The sequence below is a fragment of the Heterocephalus glaber genome, unplaced genomic scaffold, assembly GCF_053883595.1.
Source record: "Heterocephalus glaber isolate CG9 unplaced genomic scaffold, H.glaber_assembly_v1.0 deba00001060, whole genome shotgun sequence".
NCBI lineage: Eukaryota > Metazoa > Chordata > Mammalia > Rodentia > Bathyergidae > Heterocephalus > Heterocephalus glaber.
Window position 1 is genome coordinate 2,880,878 of NW_028258185.1, and position 27,472 is coordinate 2,908,349.

General features: G+C 37.3%; 1 protein-coding gene, 1 long non-coding RNA gene and 3 pseudogenes across 5 annotated transcripts in view; 4 read left to right on the plus strand and 1 right to left on the minus strand.

Moving 5' to 3' along the window:
- Positions 1 to 27,472, minus strand: part of LOC101714214 (olfactory receptor 7E24-like) — a 237,541-nt gene that overhangs the window by 89,814 nt on the left and 120,255 nt on the right. The window lies entirely within an intron of this gene.
- The window catches only part of LOC147828504 (uncharacterized), a 157,292-nt gene that overhangs the window by 11,197 nt on the left and 118,623 nt on the right, over positions 1 to 27,472 (plus strand). For 3 of the 4 annotated variants that reach the window (XR_015450702.1, XR_015450701.1, XR_015450700.1), the window contains 2 exons: positions 9,912 to 9,986; positions 16,968 to 17,002. This is a non-coding gene — a long non-coding RNA (uncharacterized LOC147828504). Of the gene's footprint in view, positions 1 to 9,911; positions 9,987 to 16,967; positions 17,003 to 27,472 lie in introns of those variants that run through there. The other variant, XR_015450703.1, reaches the window with a different exon arrangement.
- On the plus strand, positions 10,246 to 11,121 carry LOC147828505 (neuroepithelial cell-transforming gene 1 protein pseudogene; annotated as a pseudogene).
- Positions 10,971 to 12,892, plus strand: LOC101709896 (lysocardiolipin acyltransferase 1 pseudogene; annotated as a pseudogene).
- Positions 12,881 to 14,613, plus strand: LOC147828506 (neuroepithelial cell-transforming gene 1 protein pseudogene; annotated as a pseudogene).

Here is a 27,472-nt window from a genome sequence, read left to right on the forward strand (position 1 = left end):
CTAGTACCATATAAACAATAGTACCTTCAGGTATCCTGTAGATAGCCTGCTATAATCGGGTCTGCAGCACTGTTAAGTATAGGTGCTGCTCCTCCAACAAGATCTGACACGTGTTCCCCGGAGTATTTAGAAAAGACAGTAATCGGAAGGATAGCTATTGGCTGGTCTTAACTGTTAGCCCACATCTACATCTGGAATTACTCCATGAGAGCCAAATGTTGTCTCAAATTCCACCACTTTGTCTTGCAGGCAAAGTCACCCAGGGGTTCAATCTATACCCACATTGTGTGTCAATTGTAAGGGACACTATTGAAAACCCTGGCCGTGGGTCTCGATCTCTTGTGAGCCAGTCCTATGTTCCTGAAATAGGAAAGAGGGAAATAAAGACATAGAGAGAAAGACTTGAGAGAAACCAAGTCTTGGGCTGATCCAAGCTGCTCTGGTTAGCAAAGACAGAGGACCCCAAGGACGTGCAGCATTTATTTATTACAAGCATGGAAATGAGGGACCTGGGCAGGCCTCAGGAACCTCTAGATGACATTTTATGTCAGGCCGGGCTATAGAATGTGGGCACTAGCATGTCTTTGCTAAAGAGGACCAAAGGTTAATTTAGAGGGGAAGAATATATTTGGAGACCATTGATGACGGCTGAGTGACCTCAGCCAATTTCTGCTGCTTCTAATGTAACACAGCCAAATTATGGAAGGGAATGAGGCAAGGAGCCTGTGCTACTTAAAACTTATAGTATGCTCATACTGGGCAGAGGTGTCTGCTACAGAGCAGGGCAGCTCTAGATTGCATGGGGAATTTTGAATCAAGTGAGGCGGTAGTTGGGTGGTTATGCGGATGGAACTCTGCTCCTGATTGGCTCTTGGTAACCAGGTTACCACAGGATGCACTCCATTTGGCTGGTGCTGGCCTCTTGTTTTCAGTTGATAGGTGGTGGATGAAGGAGAAAGAGAGCTGACCTGATCTCTGGCACTGGATTTGGCTCTCAGCACGTGTGGGATCTATACTCACTTTGAACTGAGTGAGATCACAGCCCCTCAGTAGACTAGTCAGCTTTGGGGGCTGAGTTGGTCCAGTGGAGCTGAGCGAAGGTGCAGTGGTGCCCCATGGGGAACATTCTGAGGTGTTGTGTGGCTCCCAGTGCCGGCCCCAAGGTGGGCAGGCGCAAGGGGCCAGTGAAAGCAGACTTTGAGTCTGAGATCTATGGAGCAGTGGCCAATGATGTGGTGGCAGAAGCACCTGCTCCACAGGAGACTGAGGAGTTTTTCATGAGACCCAGGGATGACCACATTGGTGACTGTGAGATGCCCCAAGGTAAGGAGTTGTAAGAGGTGGGGACACTATCTGCCCTTAGGTGAAGCCCTCACTTTTGGAAACCCCAGGGTCCTGAGTGGGGAGGGGGGCTTCAGGATCATTCCTGCCAGGGCCTGGCTTTCTCGGGGCTGGGCACATGTAGTGGGAATTTGATGCTGCTGAGCCTCACTTTCCCACACTTACCCCTTCCCTGTCTCGTGAGGACCTTCTCTTTCCCTCTCTACCCTACCATCCAGTTCTTGGCCCCTTTTATTACCAAATCCTATTCTGGACTCTTCCTGTTAGTAGCTCTCTACCTTGTCCCACAGGACTTTATCGTATATTCACTCCCTTTTCTTAAAATTCAAACACACCAGCATCAGAGCTTCTGTCCCATCTCCCTATCCTCACCTTGACTGGTACCTAAGTGAAGGAGACAGGTAAGAATTGATTCTTCCCTCCCTCACACCAATCGGTTCAGACCCAAAAACTCCCTCACACCAGTCTAGCAGTTCAGACCCAAACACTCAGGGACCTCTTATGTAAATTCAAGTAGAGTTTGTCATGGGAGTTGTTACGGTATTCTTGATGTTACCTCTGTAGAAGGTGATTTGTTCTTCCAGCTGTTAATTTGATCACAGAAAGAGAGAAAAATGGGGAAGGGGAGCTTCAGAGAACTGAGATCAATGTCAGATGTGCAGAAAAGAGTTTTGTTTACACCAGTGTTTTCTTAGATTGTTCTGCTTACTTTGCATTTCCCACTTTGACAATACATCTCCAGCCTTGCTCCTGTGACTTACCAGCCTTTATCTTCCCCGTTGTCAGTGACAAGTGAGGTAGCACATGAGACCATGAGATGGTGGTGCAAAGTTTGAAAAGAAGAAATGTGAAGGGCCGGGGATTTAGCTCAGTGGCACCACACCTGCCTTGCAAGCGCAAGGCCCTGGGTTTGATCACTGGTATGGAGAAGAGGAGGCTGAGGAGGAGGAGGAAGAGGAAAGAAGAAAAGAAGAAGAAATGTGAATGTAGGGTTTAATGAGGAAGGTAAAGCTTTGGGAGTTGAACTGGCAGTCCTGCCAGCTCTGGAGTGTTCGTTGCCATCCTGTCTCCTCTCTTCCCCCTCCTCCCAGTAGAATCTTGCTCAGCTGCTAAGAGTGTTGGAGTGAAAGGAAACTGCTGGAGAGAAGAGAACAAATGTTTTAATTTTACTCTAGGATTTTGGAAAGCGTAAAAATAGTCATGGCTATCAAGTTGATTCTTGTTGAAAATTACCTTTGTTTTTCTTTTTGAAGTGCCGCAGAGTGAATACAAGGCCTTTGCACCTACTTCTAGCCCAAGTCTTTTTTAAAAAGTGTTTTTTGAGAGAAGATCTCTCCCCATCAGTAAGTTTTTCAGGCTGGGGTTCAACTTGGAATCCTCTTCCCTTCTCTTCCCAGAGAGTTCCTGTGAAGTGGAATGCATGGTGTCAGAACGTTGTATGAGTCCCACCCAGTCCCAGATGGCAGAGTTTATTGCATTACTGCACAGGAAATGTCTTACAGGTCTTCATTTTTACTTTATTGGGCTCTTAGTTTGTGAGTCTAATTAAGTCTCATGATCAACTTGCCTCTATAACTTTTCAGAATACTAAAAATCATTAAAGAATGAATAAATACATGAATTATACCTTTACATGCAAAGCAGGTAGGTAGTTTTGAACACATACACTCTGCTTTATATACTCTAGTATAAAGTCACACTCTGATTTTACACAAAAATTAGAGGGGTAGCATATTGCAAACGTGCTAACGAGAAAGGGGGAAAGCATAAATAGGACTTTTTATATTTCTTTATGCTTTACAACATGGTCTCATGTGATGTACTTCTCATTTGGCACTTCCAAATGCAAAGTATACCTCTGTATACTCTCTCTGTATGGCAGATTAAGAAAGAAAGTTATGAAATGACTGAATCAGCTTCTGGCTAACTCCTAGCTCAGGCTGACATGGAAGTGATACATATCCCAAATTCAGTTCTTGAAAAACTTACTCCCATATTACTTAATTTCATTTAGGATTTTGTACAACTCAGAGGCAACGGTTGCCTCCCTGTGCCATGTGTGTACGTTCATTCTAATGCATAAGAAAAAAAGTAAAGTAACAAATGGCCTAAATGTACTAGTGAGGTCAGTGGGGTTGTTCTGGGAACTGCCTTGAAGGTTCAAATGCTGTGGACAGTGGAATGTCAGGAGAAGCTGGCAAGAGGGCAGCAAATGTGGGAGAAAGATAAGCAGCAGTAGGACTGAGATACTGAAAAGTACTCTGTGAGCATAGAGCCTGTTGTTATATATTTATGACATGAGGGTTAAATTTTCATTTCCAATTTCCATTTCTCTCTTAATTTTTTTCTCATTTAGTTTATTGATACATCTTAGGCATACAATACAGTTACATTCATCATTGGGAACTTGTTCCCTTACATGATGTATCTTGGTTCTTATTTTTTTCCCATATCCCTGCCCTCCCTTCAACTATTTGTCTTTTATAACTGAATGTGTAGGGGCAGGGAGGTACTTCACTTGTAGCCTACTTCCTTAGCATGCATAGAGCATAGGTTGGATTCCCAGTACTGCAGGGAAAGTAAAATGTTGCCCTTCACTAAAGTGATGAGAATCCTCAGCTTCATTATTTATTTATTATTCTTAAATGTGCATGCAGACAGCACCAGACACCAAATGTACAGTATAGGTACATTGGAAGTCTGCTTTTTGTCATATTTCAGATAATGTTATATCACTTTCCCTGGAAACTGCAGAATGCCCACTTAAATATAAAATATTTAGAGTGAAGAGTTGGATTTCTACATAAACTATGGTCTGCTTTGTTTTTCTCTCCCCAATCATTTCAGAATGACATTTCTTTCCTAACAACCTAGGGTAGATTTCAGATACATTCAAAAGAATTTTCTTTTACTTTGCATTTATCAGGTTAAGTTAAACCATCATTTATTCACAGGTACATTATGACTTGGTTCAGTATCTTTAAAATTATGCTCATTCAGTTCCATTAAATGTTTGTTTGTGGTGACAGAGATAAAAATATGTTGGTGACTAATGAATTGAACCTCCCTAGTATAAAATGCAGATGGTGTATTTTGTCTTGGAATTTAAGTCTATGAGATGAATCATTTCATGCTGAAGGTATTTTAGTATTAAATGTTCCTATGTTAAATTGAAGTTCCTTCTGACTTTTTGATGGAAATTATCTGGATTTTTGTTTTGTTTTGTTTATTTTGTTTTCATTTTCAGTACTGCGGATCGAACTCAGGACCTTGCACTTATGAGGCAGGCTGGGCACCACTGAGCTAAATTCACGGCTCTTGATGGACATTAGAATTCCATTGTTGGACATTTGTCATTTTTTTTTTTTCCATACCGGGGATCGAATTCAGGTCCTTGAGCTTGCGCAGCAGGTGGTGAAACCACTGAGCTAAATCCCGGGCCCCTCATTTGTCATTCTTAATAGCCTATCTCATATCTGCATCTTAATAGCTACCACTCTTAAGACATCTGCAAATAATGCTGATCTTAGTTGACAAAGCAAGAAACATTAGAAAAAAAATCTTAGAATGGGCGAATGGGGAGAAAATGAACTAGTTTTGCGTACAGTGAAAGAAACGTTTATTGAGCAGCCAGTCTGTGTTCCAGATACAGGGCAGACAGTGGTATACAACTAGCCTCCATCCTAACCCTGATCATTATATTGTAGAAGGGGCAGGCCCACGCAATATATGCATAGCTGAGAAAGTCAGGTAGTGAGGTGAGGGGAGAAAGTAAAATAGGGTAATGATTGGGGTGGGAGACTAGTTCTACATAAACAGTGGAAGACGGTTGTTCTCTTTAAGCGATATCTGAACAGCATTAAATGTGGGAATGGTGTGAGAGGGACCATGCTTCCATGCAGAAGGATAGCTCTGTCTTTCTGTTTTAGTAAATGGGAACAAACTTGATTTGGGCAGAGGAAAGAAGGATACAAATTCAGCTGCAGGAGACTGAGATACCAGGAGGAGGTTGGTGGGTCAAGACTTTTGTATGGTAGTGGGCTTTGACAAAGAATACCATGGGCTTTAGTTGTCACAGGAAACCATGGGAGGATTATAGGAGGATTATAATCTGTCCTTTAGAGAAAAGTCAAACTGGCTGTGAATTTCAGATGTATGGCCTGTGGAAATAGACTTTATAGAACGACTCCTATGGCCTGCCTTAAATGCTACCTTGTTTTCTTACCTCTCCCCACCCCAGGGTATTAAAGTATTGAAACCAGTAATGTGTAGTGAAAAAGTGGTAGTAACTTACAACCTGGAAACATAAAAGTCTAAGAAGCTGAGTAAAGTTTTCTTAAGGAATTTATAAATGAAAGGTGGTTTAATACAACATATGAAATGCCACATCTCCATCACAGTTGTTAAACATAGACTGAGTATTATACAACAGGGGAAGATTGAGAAATGATGGAGAGGCAGATCCAGAGTGCGGCTCATCAGAGGATATAACAGAGAAGTCAGGCAGGAGGGAGCACTGAACTGCAGCGCCCAGGGCCTCTGCTTCATACTGTGTGCCCTCTGATGAGGCCAGCAGCTCCAGGCAGTGGAAAGTGTGGACTTCAGACAAAAGCAGCAGTTTGCATGGTAATTTTGAGTCTAGAGTGGTTCTATTGTGGGCCATAAAACTAATATAATGTGTAGCACACTGATGATAGAGTAGGTTGGTAAATGCGGCAGCCCTCAAATAAACAGGTGCACAGCAGTTGACCCAGAAACTGTGGACATCGTCTGTGTAAATGGGATCTATTGAAATTAGTGTGTTTTCCTCAAATGTTATTTTTCCAGATAGTTTTTGATCACTGCTTTCTATTAATAGTTTTGATGAGAAAAATTATATTTGACAGTTTGCATTTGCATAATGTAGTTCTTTTAGCTTTTAGTACTGCATGCATTTTATTCCAATTCGCATATCTTTCTTCATATTTTTAATTACAATTGAGATAGATGTTTCAACTGGTAGTATCTTAGAAGTAAAAGCATTATTAGATATCAGTGATGTTTTATAGATTTATTTCTGACAGATATTTGCATGAAGACTAGATTTAAATTTTTTAATTGTATTTTTCCAGTATCGGCCCATTATGCTGTCAAATTAAGTTTCATTTAAAATTCATGACACAAAATTGGTGAATTTTCCAGTGGAGTTTTAAATCACAATCCCTAATCATAGTTTGAAATATTTGTATAGGTTTCTACAGGGTTTTCAGAAATTTGTGCAACTTTCACGATAATCATAGTTTTTACAATTACATCTTAAACATCACGATATCTATTTAAAATTGTGACAGAGCACGAGCACATGTGCACGTGTGCATGCATATTTATGGGCACTAATGCCTTGCAATAATACAGTGTTTATGAGTTTACTGTCTAATAACACAAATGTTCATTGTATAAAATAGCAATATATGGTGTTTAGCAGTAGCAGAAAATGCAAGTTATATAAAACAGTGTGGTGAGATACAGACAAAACCAGTCCTTTCTGAAAATTGTGTAAATGACAATCTTCAGGCAATAGTGGATACAGCACCTACTGTACTTACACATGGTATGAAACTCATCAATGTGAAAATTCCACTATTAAGTATGGGAGTGTGGTCTAACTATAATCAGGTATTGCAGATTATAGGCAAAGTAATGTTCCTCATGCACATCGCAGGCTTTTAAAACTCAAAGGTAGGGTAGGAGGTAAAACTGTATCATTGGTAGCATTGTACCCTAAAGTGCCCTTCTTTCCATTCAAAGGCAAGTTAGCCCTATATGTTCAACCAGGACATGATCCCTTTTTGTCTCATCACTGCACCTTTTAAATCTTTCCTAAGCAGATAAAAGGAATAATTTTAATAAACTTTGTATATGAATGCTTTCTTCATAGTATAACAGAATTTTACAAGTGCCTATGTCCTCAACCAATAGGGCATTGGCTACATAAAATATAAGAATAACGTTTGCTGCATCATTACATGTATTACAAAAAAAACCCAAACCAGTAGATACGATTGAAAGGGCTGAGCATTTTTATCTAAGAAAAGAACAGTTACATTGTATAGTGTTGTTTTCTTTTCTTTTTTTTTTGTTTGGTACTGGGGATTGAACTCAGGTCCTTGCACTTGTGAGGCAGGCGGCAGAACCACTGTGCTAAATCCCTAGCCCTTCTTTTCTTTTTTGATTGTACTGAGGATCAAACCCAGGCCTTTGTGCTTGCTATGTAATTTTTTTTACACCTCAGCCCAAGAGCTATTTTTAAAACATGCAAAATCAAAGCAACTAAAAGAAATGGTGGTGGGAATAGTGATAATTTTTTAACAAAGTGTGATTTTGGCATTTGAAAATTTCAATTCATGACATTTGTTAAAGGAACCATTGACTTTTGCATGTCCCCACCTCAAGTGTGATCATTACCTCTGATTTACCAGGTCTCTTAACAATTACAAGTTACAGAAAACCTATCTCAAGGTAGACTTTTATAACCCTGGAGTTCATGAAGGTGGATGACAAACGACTTGATGCAGGAATTTAATCTTCTCAAAACCCATCTCAGTTCTCCTCCCCTCTGTTCATCTCCCCTGCAAAGTCTTTCCTCCTGTGATGGCAATGGCCACCACCAGCACCTGGTGACTACCTGCTTAATGGTCCTAGAGTCTTTCTCCTCTGGTTGTTGGGAGGTCTCAAGAGAGCAGTGATTGACCGACCAACCTTGGGCCACGCACCTATCCTAAAGCCCTGGAGAGGCTGCTAGCTTGTCCCTTGGGCTGCTTTCTCTTATTTTCTGCATACATGTTGTCATTTTTCATCCAAGCCTTGTGGAAATTTGTCTTTAAATACCATAGCACCACATGTTGGTGTGGAAGTGCGTGTGTGTGTGTGTGTGTGTGTGCGCGCGCGCGTGTGTGTTTTAAGCTGGTTCCTCTACCTATATCAAACTAAGTTTTTGATACTTAGTTTTTCTGTTCTTCTCTTGAAAATGTGTTACTATGAAGGTGCTGATCCCTAATACGTCTCTCTATAAACTACTTTTAATAGTTTAATAATTCTGAAAATTATATTTTGAAATTCAGATAGTTATATATTCAGGTTTTTTGTAGGAAGTGGTCTTAGATTCCTTCACAGGCTTCAGATTACAGATGGCCAGGAAAGTGCCTACCTGTCACATTGTGCACAGCATGATCTTATTTTTCCTCATAGCTAAGATTTTCTCATCTTCTAAAAGACATCCCCAAAACCATAAATTTTTGGAGATCTTTTACATAAGAATAGTTTCAATGAATGTGAGGAAGGAATTAAACATAAAGAACAAAATATGGGTTTCAGTAAATATCTCATGGTCCAGCTGTAAAATTAAAGTGGATGATTCAAATTCTGTTAAACCTGGAAGTCCTATACTGTGTGTATGCAGGAGTTTCACCATATTACTGGGAGAAGGCAAAAGAAAAGGTTTCTAATTTAGACAAATTTCTAAAATGCTTAAACTGTAGTCAGTAGTAGACTGATTATATATGTATATATATGTGTGTGTGTGTGTGTGTGTGTGTACATTTTGATTTTGTAAGAGCCAGTGATATGTGGTACAGTATATTTTGATTTAATCACTGAATTCTCTTTTTAAAAATTAGAATAATTTTTAATATGTGTGAAAGAAATATTGCTTAACTCCTATTCTGTCTGAATCTCGGAACTGTATCTCTCAGGATTGGTTAAGCAGCTTGAGATTACCGAGGAGGGTCTTAGCCCCCACCTTGTGACTTTTGTTATCCCATCTAACAGCAAGGTACATATTACAACAGCTTAAGAATCTGCTTTATAGTCTTTACTAAACAGAAGGTTGTCCCAGTTTAGTGCCAAAGTGAACTTCTGGGCAGAAGGGATAATGAAAATGTATGTAGCCTTGGAAATTGAGATGTTTTTAAAAACTGTTTCTATCTGGGAAGTGTTTTTAGATTAAGGCATTGGATTTGTAAGGAGTGTTAAATCTGCCATGGTGAATAGCCATTGAACAGCACAGCTATCAAAATGCGTTCACTTGATACATGCATCTAGAATTAAGCATGCCGTTGGTTGTCTAAAGAATGTTTGGTGTTTTAAAATAGTTGTTACATGGAACTGGTATCTCACAGTATATCCATGATCCAGGGCAGTGCTTGCTACTGGAAACTGTTCTGAACTGTGCTGGCAGTATCAGCACAGAAGGGGGTGCTTGTGTTTCTGTTGGATAAGTAGGGCAGGGGAGGGTGCATATTCATCTCCCAAGTGCATTGGATTCATCTGTAAGCTGAATTAGATTATTTAGGTACAAGTTTAGAAAACTAAGTCTAAGACATAGCCTATTTTACTCCATAGGTATGGAGAGATTCTACAATGTACAGTTCCCCAGTAGGATTCTTATATTGTTGCCTTTATTTCTTTCCTACTCATAACTAAAAACATTCTCCTACACTGTTCTACATGATTAAAGTTATTTTGTAGCAATTTTTAAACCATCTACTTTTTTACAGAATTAAATCATTGTATCCTTCTCTTTTCCACTGTAGGTATAGCTTTGGAATCAAGCCCTTGTGACCATCCAAGGGCAAGCACCATTTTCCTGAACACATGTCAAGCATACGGTAAGACACTGCTTTTGCCCTTGTAGGATAAGGATGAAAACAGCTGCTATTGTATGTCACATATTATAGACAATACTTAGAAGAAATCATACATTGGTTTCCATTTTTCCACTTTCCATATAATATTCATGTCACTGTTACCGTGTGATTATACATTTTCTTTTTATTGTCACAGTATAACTGAGAACATGCAGACTTTTGTTTACATATTTTGCCACCTCTGTATCAGTATAGTAGACCACGTGATGAAGAAGTAGTCATGGGGCCATTTTCAAATCCCCAGATGATGATGGCAGCAGATCCCTGTTAGCAGGCACTTGATGCCTCACTGGAGCTGGTGGGCACGGTGACCCTCTGTGTTGGTCTCCCAGCTCAGCCACCACTCCACTGCCTTTCCTAAGACATAGAGCCAGAATTGGTGGCACCAAAGCAGCCACGGCCTCAGAGACAAAGTAGCTGGACCTCTGGGCTCAGCAAGGACTGCACCTTGGGTCCTTCAGCTAACACCCCCAGGCTGGAACCACCTGATGGCAGAAAAGAAAGCTAAGAGAGAAAGATGATGATGATGTGAGCCTTAGCAGCCTTGATCTGAAGGAACCAAACAATGAAAGAGTTAGACCTCTAGCTTGGGTCACAGTTTTGGCAAACATAATCTCTGCTGTAAGAAATGGAGCAGTGAGATGTTTTGCTCAAACAATGCAGTCATTTACCCTTTGTGCTGACCACAGATCCCCAGCCTCTTCCCCAAAGTCATCTAGCAGATCAACAGTCCCAACACCTGCCAAAAGAAGAAACAGTATGCTATGGTCAGAGATGTTAGACATCAGCACGAAAGAGTCTTTAACCACCAGAGAAATCAAATGTCAAGAGGCAATTTATGAAATGTCCCAAGGTGAACAGGATTTAATCGAAGATCTCAAGCTTGCAAGAAAGGCCTACCATGTCCCCATGTTAAAGGTGTCTGTCATGCCAGAAGATGAACTCATGCACGTTTGGTGATTTGGATGCTTAGATACCTCTGCATGAAGACTTGTTGGCGAGAATAGGAGAAGCAAAGGATTGGATGAGAGCCGATGAGAGCAAGGGTTCTAGCTGCCTCATGGCCTTGTCCTCCTGGGGTCAGAGGTGGGCCTAGGAAAGGAAAGGCTCTGAAAGACTTGAGTTGGAACTTCCTTCTGGGAAGCTGGCAATGAACAGATGAGATGATATATGTGTTCCATGGGAAAATAAACTGGTGCTTTTGAACCCATGAGGAAGTAGCAAGGCAGTGTCTGGCTACAGAACATACCTTGTATAAGCAGGAGTATAAAAGCTTGGAATCATGGTGTCATGGAAAGGGATTTACTTTATATTCATTCTTTTTTGTGGAAGCTTTTATGGCAGCATTTTCATGCTGGGTCCATCCTTACCTTTGAGGTTTGTAAATCCATCTTGGTATCACTGGATCAACAACCACCTTGTTGCCATTTGGCTCATGCTACCCGCGGCATTGTTGGAGACGATGTTTGGTGTAAAAGTGATTATAACAGGTGATGCATTTGTACCCGGAGAAGAAAGTTGCATTATCATGAACCACCAGACAAGAATAGATTGGATGTTTCTGTGGAATTGTCTGATGAGATAGAGCTGCCTCAGATTGGAGAAAATATGCCTCAAAGCCAATCTCAGAAGTGTTCCTGGATTTGGGTGCACCATGCAGACTGCTGGTTATATCTTCATTCACAGGAAGTGGAAGGATGATGAGAACCATTTTGAAGACATGATTGATTATTTTTGTGATATCACTGAACCACTTCAACTCCTCATATTCCCAGAAGGGACTGATCTCACAGAAAATAGCAAGGCTCGAAGTAATGATTTTGCTGAAAAAATGGACTTCAAAAATATGAGTATGTCATACATCCAAGAACTACAGGCTTTACTTTTGTGGTAGACCATTTAAGAGAAGTGGCTGATAAAAGAAATGATCTTATAAGAAGTTTTGCCAAGGGCCAGGGATTTAGCTCAGTGGTTTCGCCACCTGCTGCGCAAGCGCTAGGACCCAAGTTTGATCCCTGGTACAAAAAAAAAAATAGAAGTTTTGCTCAAGCACCTGGTGTAATCAGTCCCTGAAGGTACAAAGGTTAGTGAAGCATAGCCTGGCTTCACCTAATAGCATAGAGCTCACAGGCTGCTATGGGAGACAGACATGCAAACAGTTAAATAATGTACTACACTATTTCAGCTTTCTTTGCCTTGCATAGCCAACCAATCCAAAGCTGAATACTTGTATAACTTGAAAATCAGACTTGGCTGCTGCTCCTCTGAGAAGGTATCCTGCCTCACTCCCTCTGTCATAGAGTTATCCATTGCTTCCTTTGAATGCCCCTGTATCTTTTGTAGTGTTACATAATTGTCCTTATCACACAGTATAGTAATTTGTTTACATGCCGCTCTCTGCCACCAGACTGTTAATGACAGTTTTTATCTTTGGTCATCCAAGCTCCTGCCACAGAGCTTAGCACCCACTAAACACATCATAAATACAGATGAATGGATGCTGTCTCCTCTTGTTCCCTCTCCAGTCCCTCTCCCGCATTCCAGCATGCACCTTAGACAGTGAAGGAGCATAAAAGAAATGAGGCAAAACTCAAGTGTAGAAAGGAATATTAAAAAATATTCATTGATTGATAAGACACCATTCTTTCTCTTTCCTATCTGAATAGTTATACTAATGTATTTTATAAAGCCCTGTTAAATTTCTCACTTCAATATGAATTATATTGTTTGGAGAATTGGACTGAAATGTATAATTATTTCATTTATGAAGAAAGGGGTTCCTAAACATAGAAACAATAAAATTTGGACAGTTGTTAAAAAAAAAAAGAATAGAAGTAACTAAGCCTGATTGAATAGTTGAGCATATTGGTCACGTCTTTGTGAACTGGTTACCAGGCTTGAAGTCCTACAAAGACTACTGTAATAGCCAGCTGGTAGGCAAAGCTCTTCTTGATCAAAAGAAACCAGATCCACGAGTCCAAGACTTCCTCCAGCAATGTCTTGAGTCTCCCTTCAGTTGAAAACTAGATCTTTGAAGCCTCTTAGATATCCCTTGAAGTTGCCTAGTCAAATATCCTTTACTAGAAATTCTTAGAAATTCTAGAAAGAAATTCTTAGACACACTCCAAAAGACCATGCTGATGTTCAGCTTCTGGAGGAAGCAGTATTGATTAATACAAGGAGTTCTCTGTGATACCAACCTGAAGAAAGGAGAATCTGAGTCCCAGTACTGCATTGACAAGCTGGATTATCTGGATGAGAACCAGAAGGACCCTAGAATTGAAGCAAGTAAAGTACTGCTGTGCCATGGGGAGCGGAAGAACAAAAATGGGACACAAACTACATTTTCCTTTACATTTTCAAGATGTCTTGGTTTTGACTCAGCCTGTTACATGGAATGAGCATCATTCTTACCAGATTTACCGGCAGCCAATTCCAGTCCAGGAGCTGGTGCTAGAGGACCTGCAGGATGGGGATGTGCAAGTTGGAGGGTCCTTTTGAGGGGCTTTTGACACCTCAGACAAAGCTAAAAATATCTTTAGAGTCCGCTTCCAGGATTCCTGTCCTGGCCAGTCTCACATGCTACAAGCCAGTGATATGTTCCATAAGCAGCAGTGGTTCAACTGTATCTGAACCACCATTGCCCCTTTCCAGCAGGCCACCAGTCCACCAGAGCTTCAGGGCTTCCCAGAGCTCCACGAAGAGGGTGAAGAGAACAACCCTTCTGCTGGGAACCTCCAAGCCCAGAGAAGGCCATCAGCGGTTTCCATTGTTATACAGGTAGAAGGTGATGAAAATGCATCTGAATTCGGTTTTGATATACAAGTAGCAGAAGATTCCAAGTGTATAAAGGGACATTGAATACAATCTGGCATCTGAAGAGCAAAGGACAAAGTGCAGTTAAGTGGCAGACAAAAAGAGACTGGTGTAAAGGAAGCTCTGTGGATTAACTGGCAGGGAGACTATTTATAAATGTGTACAGTTCTGTTTTTCTTGTAATGAGACTATCATAGGGTTATTTTGTACCAGTTGTAACATTTTCATGGTTTAAGGTTCTTTTTCCTTTTTAACTTTTATTTTATTTTTTAATGGCAGCTAAAGGTATTCAGATTGCAATTAAATTGCAGACTTTTTTCAAAGATATTATCTTGGATTATTTAGAACAAGCCTGATAGTTTTAATCTGATGAAATATTTATGAACTTAACAGGTTTTCCTGTTTCTGGACTCATCATGACTTTCCAGTACCAATCAAATGTGATATTTACAATATCTGGTAAAAGTCAGAATTTTTCAAATACTGGAATTCTACCAGCATTCTCTGTTAAGCCTTGCATGCCAAATTTAAAATTTTTATATTGGCACCTAAAATTTGCATGAAAATACATGTTTGAAGTACTTCAGAATTTACAGTGAAATGTAGCTTCTTTGGAAAACCATAAAAGTTAGTTTTCCATTAACTGGAATACTGTATATTATGTTAGGCTTTTATTTTCACTGCACATTCCTCATTTTTCTTTCATTTATCCTGCCAATTATTTATTTTTTTATTGTAAAGTAGTTTTTAGTATTTTCCTTTATTTTTTTACTTTGGGGCCTTTTCAAATTGGCATGTGTTTAAAAATATTTCTCTTCCTGATTAAAATATGTGTATGTATATGTGTATATACATATATATATATATATGTATGTATATGTGTATATACATATACATATATATATATATATATATATATTTGTGGATTTTAAAATCATACTAACTTTACCAAGTAAAACCAAGACATACTGTTTTTGAGCCAATTAAGAAAATTGTAGTTTTTAAAGTGTAGCATTTCAGGGTAGTGAAGACACATGAAATAACTCAGTGTATTTTAGACTACTGAAAGAAAATCACTTCAAGGATTTTATTGAAAGTTTTAATGTCTGAAAAGCAAGGGGGAAGGTACTTGACTGATAATAAGTAAAAGAAAAAAAAGAGGAAGAAAGAAAGTCGTTTGGTCTTCAAGTAAACAACACTGGTTATGCCAGAGTGTGAAAGGAGATAGGAAAAGCTCAACTTGAGGGTTTGTGGTAAGTTGTAGAAGGCTCAAGGGGATGTGAAATTTTATTTGCTTTGGTTTATAATATGTGCAAATAATGCATTTGAGAAGAAACGAATGTGTTCAGAGTTGGACAGTATTAAATCAATTTTAGTGGATTTATTCATAAGATGGATAAAAGACTGGTGATTATAATATTTAAAAGGGAGAAGGAGAACTGAAGCCCTTTGTCATCACGAGTTTGTATAATGATGATCAAGTCAGTGTTGACTATTATGTGAAATATATTTGCCAATGGAAATGAAAATTTGAAAATACTGTAAGTACATCATTCAAATGATTTCTCTGTATAAATGAATTATACAATTTAAAAAATCACACACAATCACCCCAGAAAAAAGTAGTCATGGATTTCTACTTATTCTTCCATACAATTTTGTGCCTTTCCTCAAGTTCTACAGAACATATTTTAAAGATGAATGATAGGAATTATGATACAATTAAACTATCGTGTCAACAAACTTTTAAAATCATATATACATATACACTTACACACATATATATTATATATGTATGTGTGTGTGTATATATATATAGAGAGAGAGAGAAAGAGAGAGAGAGAGAATTGAATCATCACTTTAACCTCATTCCCTACAGCCATGTAAGCAAGTGAGCCTCACAATGAGATCAATGATTTATGGTATTCTCAGAAATTTTAAACTAGTCTGAACATTTTCATCCTAATATGAAAATCTGTGCAAACATACTCCTCTGATATTTCCTAGAACTTTAGCCAGTGTGTTCCACTAGCATAAATTTCTAATGTCCTGCTTCCTTGGGGATGAGAATCAGACCAGTAGGAAGTTTCTGCAACCATACTCCTTTTTCTTGATGTTTGGTAAAATGTTTTTTGTTGGTGATAATAAACAAATGATATGTGGCCAAATTTTTAAATGGATTACATCAGTAAGAATTTAAGGAAAGAAGGCTCTATAATTCTTGAAGAAATGTAGCACAATGGAAAATGAGAGGTTCTCACCTACATTTCCATTTGTGTAAAATTTTTGTTTCTTGAGTTGGCCTTTTGTGATTAGCATTGGTGTGCTTCTCCATTTCTTCAAGAACTGTTGCATATGGAGCATAGGATGCGATACAAGCTGCCCTGTGCTCTCTTTGGGGGAAAGAAACATGCCTGCATTGGTGTCTATTGTTACAGGAGAAGGCACTGTGGGAAACTCTGTGGCCCATGCTGTTCTTGGAGAATTCACTTTTCAGCCTTTGTTAGATCAAAATGAGTGTGCAGTTCATATTATGGTCAGTTAGATTGGCACACTCATTTCAAGCTCCAAATTTGAGGCAGGTTGATTTCCAGTTGTCCAAAGACACACTAAATTTTAGTTAAATATTTTCAGCACAATCTTCATAGATTGCCAATAGGTGGTTCAGGATGCTGCCAGGAATTTCAGTGCAGAAAGAGCTCAGTGCCGAGCCGAAAGCTGGTTCTTAGAGCTGTGCTCTATTACATGGTGGTAAGTAAGCTGTGCTGTAATGTAGAATTAGAAAATACTTGTTATTTACTCAGGAAAGTCAGTTTAGTGGCACAGATTTGCAATAAGTTAACTTGTCTTATTAGCTAAATTTCTCACCTGGTCCAGTTTGTTTTATACTTTTCTTTTGTATAAAGAGAGTCTCTCATCTGTTAGGCAAAAAGAAGAAGATGGTGTGACTTAATTTTTTTGCCTTTTACTTAATGAAACTCATCTTGGCAGATTATTTATTTTTAAAAATAGAATTTTACTTCCTTTTTTGTATTGGTAATCCATCAGATAATTAGTAGCCCCTTTTGCTGTTCTATGGCACTTGTATCACGATTGATCAGTTCTCTTTTTTTTTTTATTTCTTAGTGAATGCTCAGAGGATATGCAACAACTTCATCCATGTAAGTAAGTAGTTGGAAAGATAAGAACCCAAGAGTTTGAGCCAAAGCATTTCTGCCATGATTTCTAAACAATATAACGAGGACTCCATACTATTGCCGTGGACTTCTTTTTCTGCAGTTTGTAAATCTCTTGTATTTTCCTACAGTGTATTCAGTTTACTCAGGAAAGTCTTTGACTTAGTAATGTCCATATTTTTAAGGGTTTGTGTTATTTAAGTTCCATTACAATAATGTAGGTATAGTGTAAACATCTACCTGAAATCTTTTGCCTTAAGTTTTCTAGCCTTTTTAAAAATCAAGGTAAACTAATACATCAATATTAAGGACTATGGTATCTGTTGTTTCTGTGTCATAACAGGTGAATGTTTCGCTTCCTCTTTCCTCCATGACCTTTCCCACCACCCCCATTTTCCGGATATGTATCACATTTTTAAATTGAAATCACCCATTGGTATTTTCATTATGACTGTTGTTCACTGCTGAGTCATGTAATAGTCCCAGTATGCTGCCTGTTTGTATACCTTCCTTCTTTTAAGTATTTCTGTACTCTTGAGTAGCTCTGCACTTGTCTTGGATGATAAGCAACATTCATTCACAAAGCAAGTGAGCACAGCAAGTAACCCCAGTTAGTCTTCCTGTTTTCACATTCTTCTTTTCTGTATGTGGAATTAATTTCCTATCTTCACTAGGGCTGTTTTCTCACAGCTGTTTACCCCTGCAATGTTGTAACATTTGCCGCATGTTTATCAAGACAGTCTCTAGGTCCTACAACACACATCTTTCATTTTGCTCCTGAAAGCAGCCCTCCTCGGTGTCTGTCACCCTACGTGAGCAAGGCTGGTTTTTCCTTAGGCCTGCTGCCTGGCTCTTTCTCTGGGATATCTCCTGGAGGACTAGAGGTCCCACTTGATCCAGCTATTCCCTTGCTGGGTATCTTCCCAAAAGAATTAAAAGAATCATACCACAGTGATATATGTCCACCCATGTTCATAGCAGCACAGTTAGTAATAGCTAAAACGTGGAAACAACCCTATTGCCCATCAAATGGAGACTGGATAAAGAAAATGTGTGTGTGTTTTTTTTAATAGGGTACTACTAGTCATAAAGAATGAGAACGAGAATTTATAGCTAAATGGATGTACATTGATGTCATACTCTTGTGTATTAAATAGGACACACATGTAAATACCGAATAGTTTCTCTGGTAAATATGAAAGTGTAAATAAGGATCAAAATGTATAATGGATGATGTGAAATGTGAAGAAACGTTCCAGATGGGTAAAGAAAGGAAAAGAATAAATACTAGAAAATGAAAAAAAGGAAATGAAGTCTTTGTAAAAAGGCGCAGGTGGAGGGATTGAAGGGAGGGCAGGAGAATGGGGAAAAAATAAGAACCAAGATATATCATGTAAAGGTATGAATGAATTCTAAATGATGAATGTCATACTGTATACCTAAAATGTACCAATAAAATTAATGAAGAAAAAATAATTTTTGTAGGAATTTCTTCTTACATGGATTCTTCTGTCAGTATGTATTGACTACCTAATCACATGAATTCCACTTAATTGCACTCTGGGAATTTTTCATGAGAATTTGCAGGCTTTTTCTTTAGTCATTTTCTTTCTTCTATACTGCTTCGTGAAGGTAAAGGAAGTATATATGAGTTGTGTAGCTAAACTGCACCGCATTTTGCTTTATTTCTTGACTAGTTAAAAATGAGTGATATGAGCTATAGTATACTGTTGCTGCATGTAATATTTTCTTCATTGTACTCTTCTGTCTTTTTGTTGTTCATTTTATCAGGTATTGAAGTTGGTGAGGGAGAATTATGGATCCTAAATTTATCTGTTACCTATAATTTCATGCCATGGACTATCATCTCTTTTTATTTGAGATTTTCTCCTCTTAAATAACTGCTACTGTCTCATTTAATAGATTCTAATATCCAAATTTAATTATGTCATCCCTCCACTTAAAATTCCCAATAACCTAGATATAACATCAAAATCAGATAATGAACTAAAAAAGAGAAAAATTGCATTTTAATAAAATTAAAAACACTTGTACATCAGAGTGCATTTTTAGGAAGGAACAAAGGCGATCCCCAGAAGAGGAGAAAATAACTCCAACTTTAAATCTGTTAAAATAAAACAAAAAATCTGATAAAACATTAATATCCAAAATATATTCAGGACACCTACAACTCAAAAACGATGTTTAAATATTAAACATTCCAAAAAATCTTGTGTAAACTTTTCTCCAAAGAAAATACAAATATGACCATGAAATGTTGAAAGATATTATCACCAGTTATGAAAAGAACTATAAATCAGAACTAGAATGAGGGTATATTTCATTCCTATTAGGGAAGGTGTTTTAAAAAGAATAAAGTAACAATGGTTGGTGAGTGTGGAGATATGGCATCCCAAGTGAATTGCATATACTGCTGGTGAGAGCATGAAATGGTGCTGCTGATGTGCCAGACAATATCGTAGTTTCTTTGAAAGTGAAACATAAAAATGCCATATGATTCAACAGTTCCACTGGTGATCTATCTCCAAAATAGCTGAAAACAAGGACTCAACATTTATCACAAAATTCAAAGCAGCATTACTCACAGCAGGTAAAAGGTGGAAATAACCTAATTCCTATTAAAAACTGGTTGAACAATTAAGATACGATCTGTCTGCAATGGAATATTATGCAGCCTAGAAAAGAAGCAAATTCTGATTTATGCTACAACATGGATAAATCTGGAAAACATTGTGCTACATAAGAAAAGCCAGATACAAAAGATACATATGGTATGATTATACTCATGTGAGGTACCTAATATAGACAAACTAATAGAGATAGAGATTTCGGGGTGTTGCAGATGATGTAAGTGGGTGGGATTGTTTTATGAGTGCAGAGTTTCATTAGTTATTGTGTTCAGTAAATGGAGAGTAGTGATGGTTGTAGAACATTGTGAATATCAAATGACACTGAATTGTGGGTCTAAAATGATTAAAATGGAAAACTTTTGCTACATGTATCACATCTTAAAAATACAAGAACAATTCCATTGTATATTTAAAATATAGTCCCTTTATGACATGATCCCATCCTACCTCCTTCATTAGTGCTGCTTCCTCTCACCTTTTATCCCAGCAATAGCTCAGATCACACTGACTCTTCAAGAATGTTATGCTGCTTCTATCTTCTGTTTATTATCTCTAAAAGAAGTTTTTGTTCTTTTGAAGAGTCTACTCCACATTTTTAACTAAGTTCACCAAGTTATTAATCTTAGCAGTTTTCCAACATTCTGTAGCATACAACTACTATTTATTGATCCCTAAACAGACCACTGTCATTGGTAAAGGTTTCTTTTCCTGCAACAAACATATTGATAACATTGGTATTGTAGATTCACAGCCATAATTGAGTGACGCTTAATGAAAGGATGCTAATTAAGCACCATCATTACAATTTGTAACTTAAAGACAATTTCATTATCTTCCTCTATTCCTAGACTAAGCACATTAAACCAACTGATAGTTACAGCCCTGGACACCAAGGGAGGTCAACTTGGAAATGAAAATTTGATTTGCACTGACAAACAGGAAAAATATTCACATATAGATTGATGAAAGCTAGAGAGAAAGAAAATTTGGGAAGATCCATGCTTGGGAGCATCCAATAATATTAAGCATTTCTTACTGGTTGGTTCATTGAGCTAATCCTTCTTAGATTTTAAGTTTGTATCACTTGCAGTTGGAATGATTAGCTTTGATTGCATCTCTGATTATTTACATATGTCCTTCCAATATTACTTTCTCAAATTATTGTTCTGTTTGACACTGCCAGGCTGCAAGATCATAGAGTATTTCCCTGCTTTTTTCATCTTGCTTCCCCAGAACTGCACATTAAATTGAATTTCAAAATTAATTGGTTTCATATTTTTAGAATTGTGTTTATTTCTAATTATAAAAGCTACCTCAGATGGTGGATGGTTGGGGAAAGGGGTGTAAAAAGAATTAAGATGTGTCATGTACATGTACCAACTAACCACAATGAATGTAACCATATATTGTAAATGTGAATTAAAAATAAAACTGCAGGAGGGAGATTTAGTGAAGGAGAGGGAGAAGCAAAAGAGGGGAAGAGAAAAGCTATCTGAGTTCAGGCTGCCTAGGTCAGCTTAAGAAATACATGTTTACCATGGACCTTTTATGCTAAACAGAATAAATATGATTGATTCTTAATCACTTCTGAAGTCCATAAAATCAGACAGAACTAATTTCAGAATTTCAGTGCAAAGTAAAAGTGGTGAGATGAGGTGTTGTGAAAAGAGAGGCACTGAACAATGGGAGATGCATTCACAGAAATAACTGAAAGGCTACAGAACCAAACACTGAAACATACGAGAGAAAAATAAGACTACCCACAGTCTCACTTCCTGCCGTACTGAGACAGCTGAACATTAAACCTAGTCTACCTTACATATAAGACACCTTTCTACACACACACGCACGCACGCTATGTATATCATGACATGTAGCTTTTGGCATTTTAATCGAACATTTTAAAACAATTTTTACCAAAATGATTAAATATTATCTTGTTATGAATAAAAATAGGTATTTATCATATTTTACTTAATTATCCTACTATTGTTAACATTACCATTGTTTTACAAATTCATTTATAAGTATTACCAAATTGATTATTTCATTTTATCTACAATTTCTTCATTTCTGATCATTTATGGAACAAACATGTAGAAATAGTCTACTGTGCCAACAATGGATTAGCTGTTAAAAACGGAAGTAAATTTTATAACTAAACTTTGGAGTAATTGAGGCCTACAGATTTTTAATGACTAGGGATTCCTTCTTTCCCCTAGGAATGCTTCATTTTCTTTTCCCTTCCACTCTTAATTCCTGCCCAGTGTCCATAAACTTACCTTATTTCATGACCTGTAGGAATGTACTGTCATCCTAGCTGTGTGATAAGTGGCATTGGCTTACACCATTTTCATAGCACTGAAAATGGGAGCAGCAACTGGACTTGGTTGAATGGGTTGCCTTCCTGGTTAATAATGCTTTATGTCAATTAAAAATGCCCTAGTAATCGGCATGGCACCCTATTGTATGGACAAAGAAAAAGTTTACCCAGTAATCACACATATAAGACAGTATTTATCTTGCTTTTATATATGCTTAGATATGAGTTTGAAATAACATTGCCTGTGTTTCAGTGTCATGAGTTAGCTCACAAAGGTAATTGAATAATTTATTTCCAGATAACTTTTTAGATTCCTCACTTGGAAAATATAATGATATAGGGTAGCATAGTTTCTCACTTAATCAAAACCAAGTACCCTCTTAAAGAAAAAAATCAATTAAAGGAACATAGCATTTTTGCCAACAAAATGAACTCTTTGTGTGGTTTTCAAGGAAATATATCCCATTAAAGAACACTGCAAACAGAAATATCCTCAGCATCCAACTAACTAGAGACAGATGCATGTGTTTATTATTCTTCCCTCACGCCCACTGGCTGAGGCAGTGGAAGGTTTTTTCTGTCCTTCTGCCTTATCTCTTCCAATTTTATATCCTCATACTCAATAAACTTCAGTGCTTACTGCAATGAAGAGAAATATGTTTCCTCTTTTAAGACTATAACAACACAGTTTACTTGTATCCTTTGCTTGTTCTAGTCCAGTGGACTATATCTCAAATGAAGCTATTCAATAAAGCATCGTCTTAGAAGAAAAGTAGCCTGGACTTCAGACATGTTCTAATTACTCATAAAATGTTTCTTTCTCTAATGCTAAAGTAGACTTAGGCAGTTTGGTAGCAGATATTAGCTACATTTTAAAGATTGAGCTCAGGGGAACACGTGTTTCTAAAGAGTTGAATTAAAGTAAAGAACTTATCTATTTTTAAGTCATTTTTGTTAACTCATGGTTATTTAATGTGCAAATGCATTACAGTACCCAAGAGTGGAAGGGGAGTAAGAAACAGGTCCAAAAAAGGGAGAAGAGATAACAAAGGAACGGAAACTCTTTGTGGAACTTTGCTTTTGTGAATTAGTCTTTCTAAACATCTTTTGAATCTCATCCTAGTCTCAATGTCCATTAATGTATTTATTCAACTTGTATACTGAAGTGTTCCAAAATATAATATAATATACAAGGGTTTGGGACTACATCACCAAAAAAACAAACTATCTATAAAATTTACACCTAGGAAATAACAAATATTCTCAACAAGATATCATCCCTTAATTGTTTTATGGTTGCTCTGTAAGTAAAAGTAAAATAAGATGTCCAGAACCAATTAGGGGAAGGTTTTCTTGAAGAAGTTGGAAATGAGCTTTGAAAGATGAATACCTAACAGAGGACTATCACAGCCAAAGGAAAGGAACATTGCAGAGCTCTAAGACTGAGAAAAATACACATTTTCCAAGACTTGAAAGGATTTCAATTGGGCTAAACAAAGCAAGGGAGCTGTCAGTGAGAGAAGTGTCTATAAAGTGGACATTAGCCACATCACAAACACATTCTAGATATTCATTCTTAGAGCAATAAAAAGACATTGAAAAGTAGTGGATGTATTTGAGTTATTTAGACACATTTATATTTTATGGCTAAAAGATGAAAGAGAAATGAGGGTCAAGAATGATCCTAGAATTTGTTAGAGCAATTACAAGAAGGGGAGTAATAGTGTTTGTTAAATGTTACAAAGACTCTTGATTGTGCATTACAGAACACTAAGCAACTATAAGTAAAAAAAGGCAAAATTAGAAAATGTATTTTCTTCAATAACAAAAAGTTTGGAAAAACTAAAGTTAATTGTATGGTTCAATGGAATTAAATATTAGACTGTATTGAAGCATTTTTCTTTTTAATGCTTATTTTTTATTCTCTTAAATTGTTTATGTGATTTTTTCTGTTGAGTAGATAGACTTCTCTCATTCCATAAGTGACTTGGCTATAGGGATCTCTTTATTTTCGAAGCATAAATTCAGAAGGCATAAATAGTTTTTCCTTGCCAAATTTAATTTGGAAATTCTCAGAAAACAATATTACGTTTTCTTCTTTTCTGTACTGCATTTCTATGACCAGAAGTTTAATACTCACCCAAACAGTAGCGAAAAACCCCATTGAATAACTTAGTGTTCATCTTAAAAAGCCACTATATTTTTCCTCACCAACTCAAAATAGGTGAACATTAGAAGAAAATCAAACTGTAAGGTTGGAGAAAGCAAGTTTTGGAAACCATTGGTTTCAAATGACCATATGTATCTCATGGACAGTGTTGATTGGGCAGTTAGATTACCAGGTCTGTAGCTCCAGGGTGTGGTCTAAACTTTAGATTCATTTTGAGGTGAATTGCATATGGATGATAACTGAAGAAATGGCACACTATTATTACAATGAAATAATGAAAATAAAATACATTTAAGATAAACCTTGAGATAACATTTAAACCATCTGGCCAAAGAGACTGAGGGATAGGAGGAAGAAAAAAGGCTCAGAACTAAGGGAAAAACATCTTTCCAAAAATTGTATTGTAATCAACTGAAACATTTCAGAAGTCACTTTAATACTTAACACATGTTCAGTGGACTTAGAAAAGGAAAACCTTGTCAAGAATAATGAGCGAGTGTCGTGTTGGAGGCGTGACAGCAGCGGGGGAAGGCTGACTAGAAAATGGAGAAAGCGAAAGAGTAAACCACCACGAGGTGACTATACACCAGAGCTCTGAGGGACTCAGCTTGATTAAAACTGGATAGAGGTCTGTTTTCTTTGTGGTGTTTATAGTGTGTATGGGTATTTGTGTGTGTGCATGTTAGGATAAATGGTCATAGTTAATTGTTAGTGGATCTGTATGTATTTGTTCATTTAAAAGTTTACATTAAGAATACAAATGGGAAGGAATACAAGACAAAAAGCTGGAAGAAATATGTAGAAAAGGTATAAAAATTAATAATAATAATATAATAATAATAATAGATGAGTTTCCTTTTCTAAACCTCAAATAAATTTTTATACCAGGACCATAATATTGTTTTCTTGACGTTCCTTTCATCACCCTCACATACTGAATGATTTTTTCGCCAGTTCAAGATCTCTGTTAGTGTCCATTAGAGCTATGTGCTTTTAATTTATATTCAGATGTTCAGATGTTCTTTTAATTTATATTCAGCATCTTATTTCAGGTTATGTAGGAAGAGAAAACAGAGAGCAATTTCTATGTGTTTCTTTTAGTCCACTTATGGTTTATCAAATAAAAATGTTGACTCAAATAAAAATATTATATTCTACCCACATTTTTAATCATGATAAGAAAGCTTATATATCTTTTAAAATATTGTTGTGGCTCAGAAAATAATAATCCAATATATTATACTTTAAAGTGCTAAAAACTTTGAATTAAAAGACATTCTAATTAATTCTAAATAGAAGGCCTTAGAATCTACCTTAGAAGCAAAGTCACTCTACTTTCCCTGTTTCTCCCCTGAAGTAGGGTGAGACGCTGTCTCTAAAATGTCCTTATCTTGGGCCGAGGATTTAGCTCAGTGGTTCCAGTGCATTACTCTCAAGTGCACAAGGTCCGGAGTTCGATCCCCGGTACCGAAAAAAAAAAGTCCTTATCTAGTTTAGGAAGCATAAAAGAAATGCAATTGTCCTAAGACCTCTACATAGTTAACCTATTCAAATAACCAGGAAAGATTAACTAGTGGAGATAAAAGACTAAAGTCATTACTATGACCCGTAATCATTTTCACTTTTCCTTCTCTGGTCAGTTCTGAGAGATTATATGGGAGACTCTCTGAACAGTGACACCCCATATGCTAGGTAGAGCTCCAGTCTCTTTACTTTCTTTAATTAGTCTCTACTTTCTCTGTTGAGGGGAGGAGCTTTATTCCAGGCCATTTTCTGCTCATTGTGTTCATTCATTTATTTAAAAAATCATTTGCTACTCAAATTGCCTGTAACACCATTCCCATTCTTCTAAGGAAGAGGGTACTTAAGCTTTGACATCTTATTCTTTCTTTGAATATCATACTTTATGTCTCTTGAGCTTGTACACATTAATAAATTTAAATGTCTTTTTCTCCTATTAATCTGCCTATTGTAACTTCTTTTCATAGTACTCAGAGAGGGTAGAGGACATATCCCTTCACTCCTACAAGACTCTTTGAAAACATGGATACCAAGCTTTGAACCCACAGTTTTCACACATACTCAGATAAGAAAAGCTTAGTAATCAATTTTTCGTGAGAACTTTTTGATGACATAGTAAATGTCAGATCTGGTAGGGACAAATGACTGGGCAGTTTAGAGATGAAAGGTGTTCTCCTGACTATGAGCCCTACATATTTGTAGAAAGAACATTTTGAAGTCCTTAAAATTGCACATTTACATGTGTAGAAGAATATTTGATGAGATTCAAATAAAGTTGCAAGAGTTAGAGAATGCAGTGCAGCATTTCAGTGCAAATATTATAGAATGAGCTTTCAGTTAAATTTGGGCACAGCCTCTTTCAAGCCAATACAAGAGACTATGTAGCACTGTGTGAGTCAGAGACTATAGATACTTCATTCATAAATGTGTACATATTTTTAGCTGTCTCTTTCCATAACCCAGGTCACAATGTAGAAGTAACTTTGGATTAATAGGTTTATATAACACTAAGTGAAAAAATCACCGTTTTATAAGAAACAGTGGAATGCAAGAAGCAATTTCCATATATGGTCACTAAATAATGGACAAAGGATAGATGAAGGCTTCTAGGTAAACTACATAGTGTAGACTCCCTTTTGGAATATTTGGAAGAGGAACAAATGAATATAGTGTTCACAAATACAGCCAGGACATTATGTGACCTTTATTTAAGATCCATTGAAGACTTTTGAAGTGTAGAACTATTAATGGTTAAAGTTCTCAATCAGTGCCATAATATATTCCCAATTTTGCAACCCCTCTTTATGCTTTCTAGGTATTTCCAGCAATGGTTCATTGTAGGCATTAACTCACAGAGCCCCAATAAAACAACAGTACAGTTGAATATCTCTGGAATTCACCATTTTTCTCCCAGTATTGTACATCTGAATAAGAAGCAAATGCTAGCTTATGCTGGTACAGCTTGGATGTCTTCCTCTCCTCAGGCTTTAGAAACCTAAATCAATAATCGAAGAACCAGAACATCTAAATAATGACTAAAACACCTTCCAAAGTATTTTCTTGATCTTCAACATTTGTTTTAGATAACCATGTTGCTAAGAAACTAGAAGGCAAAGCAGTCTATACCTTAAGATAACAGGGACGTTTCAGCCCCACGTCAAATAAGCTTGCACTACTGTGACTTTCTACCCCATCCTTAGCAAGTAGAAATGGCTAGGAAGTTTCCTATCTACAAGGGAAATTCATATTATCATTTCTAATATATGCATCAACTGAAGTGAGAGGTATGG